This window comes from Salmo trutta, chromosome 10 (genome assembly GCF_901001165.1).
Source record: "Salmo trutta chromosome 10, fSalTru1.1, whole genome shotgun sequence".
Classification (NCBI taxonomy): Eukaryota; Metazoa; Chordata; class Actinopteri; order Salmoniformes; family Salmonidae; genus Salmo; species Salmo trutta.
This window is the reverse complement of record NC_042966.1, coordinates 12,211,665-12,219,312: the sequence shown is the minus strand read 5'-3', so window position 1 is coordinate 12,219,312 and position 7,648 is coordinate 12,211,665. Positions and strand designations below refer to the sequence as shown.

The 7,648-nt window shown below is 38.2% G+C and overlaps 1 protein-coding gene across 4 annotated transcripts in view; it reads left to right on the top strand.

Annotated features, from left to right (window-relative positions):
* The first annotated feature begins 923 nt into the window (after window positions 1-923).
* Window positions 924-7,648, top strand: part of LOC115201128 (pleckstrin homology domain-containing family A member 1) — a 29,860-nt gene continuing 23,135 nt past the window's right edge. For 3 of the 4 annotated variants that reach the window (XM_029764443.1, XM_029764444.1, XM_029764446.1), the window contains exon 1: window positions 927-1,056. The gene's annotated coding sequence lies outside the window, so the exon portion shown is untranslated. Of the gene's footprint in view, window positions 1,057-7,648 lie in introns of all 4 variants that reach the window. The other variant, XM_029764445.1, reaches the window with a different exon arrangement.

The following is a 7,648-nucleotide window of genomic DNA, read 5'->3' as shown; positions in this document are numbered from 1 at the left end:
GCCTGAAATAAAGGTTGGCCTGCTGCATAAAAATATGAATACTAGCCTACTCTGACCATAAAAACTGTAAGCTCTCCTCTACACGCCCCACCTGCCCACCCTCCACCCTCCACCTATTCCTAAATCGTTGGGATAGGAAGGAAATATACACCTGTGTGAAGCTAACCACAATAGGGAATAAAAGTCCCCCATTGAAAGTGATTTCAAAATGACACAAATAGCGGGGATCATGCCATATTTGGGCTAGATAATGTTAAACATTATGATCTTATATAAATTCAACAATTCAACAAAATATGCAATATGAATGTTTAGTACATAGTAGGTTGACTGGTGACTTAATGTGGCTCATTTCACTCCAATTTCAAAGTCCAGCAATATGTGCTACGACACAAATATTTGTGAAAACCCTTCGTAGTTGTGTTCTGTGGGTGTCACCGAGTAGGCTGATACCCCATTTCATGGGTGCACAATCTCTAGTTTAGGCTGTACAGTCCAATATGTATGTTCAATACACACAATAGGCTGTGTAGTGAGCTGATTTCCCCTCAGTTAAAGTTCCCTAATAAGTTCCCTAAGGGCTATGATGCTAATATTTGTGTAAACTCTACATAGTTGTGTTCTGTGAGAGTCACTGAGTCGGCTGATAACCCATTCCGTGGGAGCAACATCCATAGGTTATACTGTACAGTGCATATAAGCATATAAGCATGCCCCAATGCAATTCTAAAGTCTAATACATCCACAGTGCGATTTTTTTAGTGTTAAATTAGTTGTCCTTTGTTGCATTTATATAACAACATTCAGACCTTGTTTAGCATTATCTATTGCAAATATGGCATGATTCCACTATTTGCATCCGTTTGAATCACTTTCAATGGGGGGGGATTTTATTTTGAAGGCGAACCGCAAATTCCTCTATTGTGGCTTATGCTTATTGTGGCTAGCTTCACACAGATGAAATATACGTGGTGGGAGAGACGTATTGAAACTCCTTTCGGTTTATCCAAAAAGATCTCTCAAGCTGCCTATAGCATTCGGAAAGAACAGAAACATGTAAGTATTCTGAAAGGTTCTTTATTGTGTTAGCATTCGATGTTAGCATACAACGTAGCTTCGCACGAACACGTAGAGCGCGAGGGACATTGCACGCACCCCGAATGTAAATATAGCCGACATAGCCAATTTTACAGTAGCCGACTTCATTCGATGTTACACTTTTTGATACTGTGTATCAGTACGTTGTTAGAATCAAAGTTACTTTATACAATGTTACTGTCGCACATGATATTTAGGCCTATGTGTTTCTCGTCATATCAGGGAAGTATTATGGTTGTGTGGAATGCTGAACTGTCCTCAATGTGTCACACTGTCTGTTATTGTTGTTAAAATACAAACTGCTACGTAGCAGAAGCCTGCAAATCTATCACGTTCAAAAACAACCCGCTAAACCTGATCGACAATGGGCAATTCCATGAGAACGGAATTACGCCGAGACTCTCAGATTTGTCACTTTATGCCAAACAAAAACCATTGATTTTCAAAGTTTAACAAATCATACAACTCTGCACAAGGACTACGTTGGAGCAATTTACGCATACATCTTCACAAAAACACATATACTTGGAGAACTGTGCAGATGCAACGTTTGGGAACAGTATTACGGTAAAATCTCCCTCGCGTTTTCCAAAAACGGTTAAATATCTGCTCAGAATTAAGATTCAAAGATGTCTGCAGAAAGAATGCGGTGTCAGCTGTGACATGACACCTTGACTTTGAGAAAATCTATTTTGGTTATTGAACTACACTGTCAGTGAAGTGGATTTACACCCAGTAACGGAATGAAATCATAGGTCCCCCTTTCAGTACTAAACATACATGATTAATTATGGATATGAACGTCATTCTCTACAAGGTGATGCATCCTGAATAGGTACACAAAGGTAGAAATATGCAATATCATCCTTTGCATATATGGGTATTATTCTACACATTGGCTATTATTCTAATGAGCTCAGCCCCCAAACAAGACCAAATTTGGGTTGCTCAGTAAAAGACCAAATCTGAACCAATCATAGACGTCCAAACTTGTGAAATATAGACATCACAGTATGGCACATCACAGTAGAGTTCAGTACATTATACTGTACTCTACTGTACTTAACTATACTCTACTTTTCTTTACTGTACTATACTGTGCTTCACTGTACTGTCCAAGAATGCATAATCGTGAGGGATATAGAGAGCAGCTGTAGCTTCGCGAGGTAACTCGACCTGAATATGCAGTACATGATCCAAGTGATTTGATAGTTGATATTCAGCAGTCAAAAGTATGCCTTATTTACTTTGAAGAACTACAAAATAGTGATTTTTGTTAGACAGCATAGACGGCAGCTCTATAGAGATGAGATTAAAGAAATAATTGTCATCAAATGTAATATTCACAACTGAAATATTTTTGTAAAGTAATGTGAATAAAATATGGTTAATACGTGATAAGCAGTAATGGGCAGTCACTACCATCATGGGACTTTTATTCATTGTTTTATTCTGTGTTATAGCATTCAAACAAAATAATCGAAACCAAAATAAAATATATATATATATATATATATATATATATATATATTTATATTATGTATTAATAATCGAGCCGAAACTAAACTGACCTCCAAAAAGCTAATCGCTCAGTATTACAGGGTAATCAAATTAAGATCCCACATCTGTATATGGGTCATTCTACAGAAGTGGTGAAAATTGGTGGTTAAAAAAAAGCTAATTCGTATCCCATTTTTCCCAAACTTTCAGTGCACATGTCTTCCAACATATCCCAGGTAGAAACACCTGTACAATACAGTGGCTTGTGAAAGTATTCACCCCCTTGGCATTTGTACTATTTTGTTGCCAAACAACCTGGAATTAAGAGATTTTTTTGGGGGGGGAGTGTTTATCATTTGATTTACACAACATGCCAACCACTTTGAAGATACAAAATATTTTTTAATGTGAAACAAACAAGAAATAAGACAAAAAAACAGAGAACTTGAGCGTGCATAACTATTCACCCCCCCCCAAAGTCAATACTTTGTAGAGCCACCTTCTGCAGCAATTACAGCTGCAAGTCTCTTGGGGTATGTCTCTAAGCTTGGCACATCTAGCCACTGGAATTTTTGCCCATTCTTCAAGGCAAAACTGCTCCAGCTCCTTCAAGTTGGATGGGTTTCGCTGGTGTACAGCAATCTTTAAGTCATACCACAGATTCTCAATTGGATTGAGGTCTGGGCTTTGACTAGGCCATTCCAAGACATTTCAATGTTTCCCCTCAAACCACTCGAGTGTTGCTTTAGCAGTATGCTTAGGGTCATTGTCCTGCTGGAAGGTGAACCTCCCGTCCCAGTTTCAAATCTCTGGAAGACTGAAACAGGTTTCCCTCAAGAATTTCCCTGTATTTTTAATTCCTTCAATTCTGACCGGTTTCCCAGTCCCTGCTGATGAAAAACATCCCCACAGCATTATGCTGCCACCACCATGCTTCACTTTTTTTGCATCGGGGCCCAATTTGACCAGGTTGTCTGTCGCAACCCAATATTCGCATAAAAAAAACAAATAGGCCAAAATGCAATCTGGAAAACTATTTTTAGTGCTATATTGACAGTAAATGTGACAATTATGACAAGGGAACAACATTCCCACCTTTTCCATTGTTTACAATTACATTTTGCCCATATTCTTGATTTAAGAATATTAATAAGCTCACTGGTTTGAGACCACAAGATCAACTAGATCTGCTAAATAGCGTTAATAGCTCTACATTGAAAATACTGGGATTAAAGAAAAATTGTTCAGGGATGAAGTTAGTTAAAAAAAATATATATATATTATATAATATTATAATTTCTAAACACTTTCTACCTGGTTTTAGTCATTTCAGTTTACACTGGAGTATTTTTTTCATGAACATTTATTTTTTAGACACCCGCTACCCACTCAAAAATCATAAAAAAATGTGGCTTGTGACTGATCAGATGAGAACTGCTGCCTTACAGTACATTATAGATGTCTATGTTGTGGCCAATATTTGGGCTCTTGGGGGGTTTCAGCCCCCCTGCTGGATATGCATCTCAATAGTCTACCCTTTTTCCTGTAGTGTGCACTTGTCCACAACCCACATGGTGGTTCTCTGTAGCTCAGTTGGTAGAGCACGGCGCATGCAACTTTCTGTCACAGACGCCATAATGGCACAGATACAAAGATGAGACCTATATATATTTCTATGGTGTCTATTGTTTACATTTTGACCGTTCCGGTTTGGACAATTAAAAAAAAAAAAAAAAAAATGTATTTTGGACTTTAAAGAATCCCAATAGCTAACATATGGCTGGCTATCTTTAATTTGGACAGATGTATGTCCTAGGAAACATGTATATTTAAATCCCAAAACCGTAGTTTGAAAAATACATGAAGATATACCAACTTGCTTACTCATTTTCTCCAAAATGTTTGCAGACAGACTACTCACCATGTGGCCATGCTGGAGAGGGGTGCAATCCCCATCACCTGGTGATAGGGGTGTGGCTTAAGGCACATTCATTCTACAGTATTTTTATGTACAGTTGAAGTCGGAAGTTTACATACACTTAGGTTGGAGTCATTAAAACTCATTTTTCAACCACTCCACAAATTTCTTGATAACAAACTATAGTTTTGTCAAGTCGGTTAGGACATCTACTTTGTGCATGACACAAATAATTAGTAGATTATTTCACTTATAATTTACTGTATCACAATTCCAGTGGGTCAGAAGTTTATATACACTAAGTTGACTGTACCTCTAAACAGCTTGGAAAATTCCAGAAAATTATGTCATAACTTTAGAAGCTTCTGATAGTCTAATTGACATCATTTGAGTCAATTGAAGGTGTACCTGTGGATGTATTTCAAGGCCTACCTTCAAACTCAGTGCCTCTTTGCTTGACAATCAAAAGAAATCAGCCAAGACCTCAGAAAAAAAATTGTAGACCTCCACAGGTCTGGTTCATCCTTGGGAGCAATTTCCAAACGCCTGAAGGTACCACGTTCATCTGTACAAACAATAGTACGCAAGTATAAACACCATGGAACCACGCAGCCGTCATACCGCTCAGGAAGGAGATACGTTCTGTCTTCTAGAGATGGACGTACTTTGGTGCGAAAAGTGCAAACCAATCCCAGAACAATAGCAAAGGACCTTGTGAAGATGCTGTAGGAAACAGGTACAAAAGTAGCTATATCCACAGTAAAACGAGTCCTATGTCGACATAACCTGAAAGGCTGCTCGCAAGGAAGAAGCCACTGCTCCAAAACCGCCATAAAAAAGCCAGACTACAGTTTGCAAGTGCACATGGGGACAAAGATTGTACTTTTTGGAGAAATATCCTCTGGTCTGATGAAACAAAAATATAACTGTTTGGTCATAATGACCATCGTTATGATTGGAGGAAAAAGGGGGATGCTTGCAAGCCGAAGAACACCATCCCAACCGTGAAGCACGGGGGTGGCAGCATCATGTTGTGGGAGTGCTTTGCTGCAGGAGGGACTGGTGCACTTCACAAAATAGATGGCATCATGAGGAAGCAAAATTATGTGGATATATTGAAGCAACATCTCAAGACATCAGTCAGGAAGTTAAAGCTTGGGCGCAAATGGGTCTTCCAAATGGACCATGACCCCATGCATACTTCCAAAGTTGTGGCAAAATGGCTTAAGGACAGCAAAGTCAAGGTATTGGAGTGGCCATCAGAAAGCCCTGACCTCAATCCTATAGAACATTTGTGGGCAGAACTGAAAAAGCATGTGCGAGCAAGGAGGCCTACAAACCTGACTCACTTACACCAGCTCTGTCAGGAGGAATGGGACAAAATTCACCCAACTTATTGTGGGAAGCTTGTAGAAGGCTACCCAAAACGTTTGACCCAAGTTAAGCAATTTAAAGGCAATGCTACCAAATGCTAATTGAGTGTATGTAAACTTCTGACACACTGGGAATGCGATGAAATAAATAAAAGCTGAAATAAATAATTCTCTCTACTATTATTCTGACATTTCACATTCTTAAAATAAAGTGGTGATTCTAACTGACTTAAAACAGGGATTTTTTTCTAGAATTTAAATGTCAGGAATTGTTAAACTGAGTATAAATGTATTTGTCTAAGGTGTATGTACATTTGCAACTTCAACTGTGTTTCGGTATTGACATCAAAAGTTGGGACAGCTTTTTTTTAGGGCAAGGTGTTGAAAAAAGTGTAAAAAATGACAAATTAGATCAGTATCTTTCAATGTAATAGTGCTCAGTGTTTCCCCTAGGATTTTTTTTGCATAGTTGGTAAAGTTAGCGTCAGTGGGGGGTAGTGGGCGTGGCCAATGCTGCAGCCCTCCTCTCCTCAGATTGAGTTTTTTTAAAAGCTAATTTCCTGCAATTTTACACATTTTGACATGGGACCGAGAGAACATTTTACAGTTTTAAAGCTAGTTTCCTGCAATTCAACACGTACTCTCAGCTCCATGACAGAATATTTGTAGTTTAAAGCTAATTTCCTGCAATTCTACACATTTTGCCAGTGCTAATGCTGTGTTCTTATGCTATCTGAGTAACTCAAACATTATAACAAAATCAATGCCATTTTTTTAAATGTTAGATTCTCCCTGAGTCTCTTTTTTTGGTTGTTGTTAGTTCTCAAAGATGATCTTATCAGTATATAGCTCCATTATCTTTTCTACATACTTTATCTGTTTTTAGTTGTTTAAGTTTACACTGAAAATGTTTTACCATCCCTATTTCTTTTTTAATCATATATTTTGGAGTGGCGGCAAAGATTTAGCAGTGGCGTCCCGCTAAATTAATTTAGGGGACACATTGATAGTAATATTAGAACAACTCAAGATGTTCTATTGAATAAAAAAAATACAAAAATCAGTAGAAGTTTGGGAGTCAGAGTTTGGGACAGCCACCTCTCAATAAAAATAGCTCTATAAACAATACATTTGTACTACATTAATTAAAAAATGTTTCTTATTGCCTTGGATTAAATTAGAGCATATCATGATGTGAATAAATGTCATAAATTTGGAGACTTAACTGTTTTTTTAACAGTCTTTCTTTGGAGTTGGGACTGCAATTTGCAGCACTTCTGTAGAATCACCCATTTAGGGAGTAGGTTGCCATTTGGTACACAGACCAAGTGTGTTGTGCTGCTATGTCTGATGGAAATAGTGATGCATACTTCAGCCGAGGCGGTACTCCCACTAATCCACTGTAACAAGGTTGAGGCTGCGCCCTTCAACCACTAGACAGCTGGTTGAATACAAGCAGGCACAAGTGGGCAATGCTGTAACATAGTCACACCACTGTTATGGTTTGGGGTTTTGTAGGGAAATAGATGTCATACATTTGAAAGACCATCTCATCATTCTGAAGTCAAATGGGAGACATTTTAAAGTTGCTCGGCCTGAAGAAAGTGGAAAAACAAACAACCATGACAAGGAGGATCTTTGTGCCTTTGTGTAGCCAGCCTATATCATTCTGAAACATATTAACATATCTACTGTTGTCTGGAGCTGAATGCAATGGAACCATGTCATTTGCATCCTTTTCATATAGGCCTACATAGCA